Source organism: Priapulus caudatus, unplaced genomic scaffold (genome assembly GCF_000485595.1).
Source record: "Priapulus caudatus unplaced genomic scaffold, Priapulus_caudatus-5.0.1 Scaffold1038, whole genome shotgun sequence".
Lineage (NCBI taxonomy): Eukaryota > Metazoa > Priapulida > Priapulimorpha > Priapulimorphida > Priapulidae > Priapulus > Priapulus caudatus.
In genome coordinates this window covers 44,560-45,803 of record NW_014578099.1, presented here as the reverse complement: position 1 = coordinate 45,803, position 1,244 = coordinate 44,560, and the positions used below count along the sequence as shown (strand labels likewise).

The following is a 1,244-nucleotide window of genomic DNA, read 5'->3' as shown; positions in this document are numbered from 1 at the left end:
AATTTGGCATCGAGGCAACGGGCTATAGCTAGCCATGGGGTGTGACCTAGTTTGGGTAAAGCCAGGTAGTTTAGCCTTTTAGCCAAAAGGCACTGAGGGTGGTCACAGTCAGAGTTTTTTTGCGCCCTCAGTGGTTCTTTTACGTCCCCATTGGCCTTAGTATTACTGGAGACGGGACCGCCATTTTACGTGGTCATCCGAGCCACGGGAGATTCAGTCTCCAATGTTGAGAGCCAGGTTTTTACACCTTGAGAAAATTCACTGCCCCAGCCGGGGTTTGAACTCACAGCCTTCAGTGGACAGTGTACGAGGAACAAAACAACAGAGGGGATGAAGTGTGCTTGGTGTGTGGAGCCCATCGGCACCATAAAAAGTCGAGGACTGATTAAGCGAAGCAGCACCTTTATTGATGGCTGTAACAGTTATAAGCGAGAATCAATATCCTATACCATGAGCTGTCTGATGCACAGGCATATGTGCTTCTGATCATGTATAAAGGCTGTACAGAATGCGAAAAAAGCCCCTGCTAACGTCGCGGTCGATCTTCTTCACACGCCGCATTCTGAGCTCAAAATTTTGTTCAGGAATGCCCATGCATTGGCCAAGAACGGGAAACCATTTAGGGACTTTCAGTAGTTGTGCGACTTGGATGAAAAAATGGCCTCTCCGGCTCTCGATTGGCCCGTTTGTATTTTTTTAAATTTGTAACTTTGTTGTGACGGGTACCCTACTTATAATGAGATCAATGAATTAAATGTGTAGTTTAAATCAATGGTGTTTTTTGTGTTTTTCCACTATTGTTTGACAATAATTTTTTGTTTTAAAATTGGCAGTGGCTACGGGTGCAGTAGCCGTATCTTAATGTCTCGAGGCTACGGGTACGGGAGTCCATTCGCTTTCATACTTAACGAGACAAAGATGGCGGCGGTGGCGCTAGATTTCGAAATAACGCCTTGGGAAATAAATTCACGATTTGAGAGTTTAGATGAGCTAGAACCCTAACCCTTAAACCCTAAACCTAACCCTAACCCTAATCCTAACCCTAACCCTAACGCAAAAAGGGGCTTGAACGACCGACGGCTACCGTACCTCCAGCCACTGCGTTTAAAATTTGGGCGAGTACAGATTCCATTCGCCGATTCGGGCCAGTTAACTTATTCGCTTATTGTCAATATTGACTCACTAGCCCAGTTTGGCGAGTGTTTTTTTTTTAAAGCTCTAACCCTGCGATATCCCTCATATCC

General features: G+C 45.3%; 1 protein-coding gene across 1 annotated transcript in view; it reads right to left on the bottom strand.

Moving 5' to 3' along the window:
- The window catches only part of LOC106815086 (gamma-secretase subunit Aph-1-like), a 9,317-nt gene that overhangs the window by 7,560 nt on the left and 513 nt on the right, over nt 1-1,244 (bottom strand). The gene's annotated exons all lie outside the window — the stretch shown is intronic.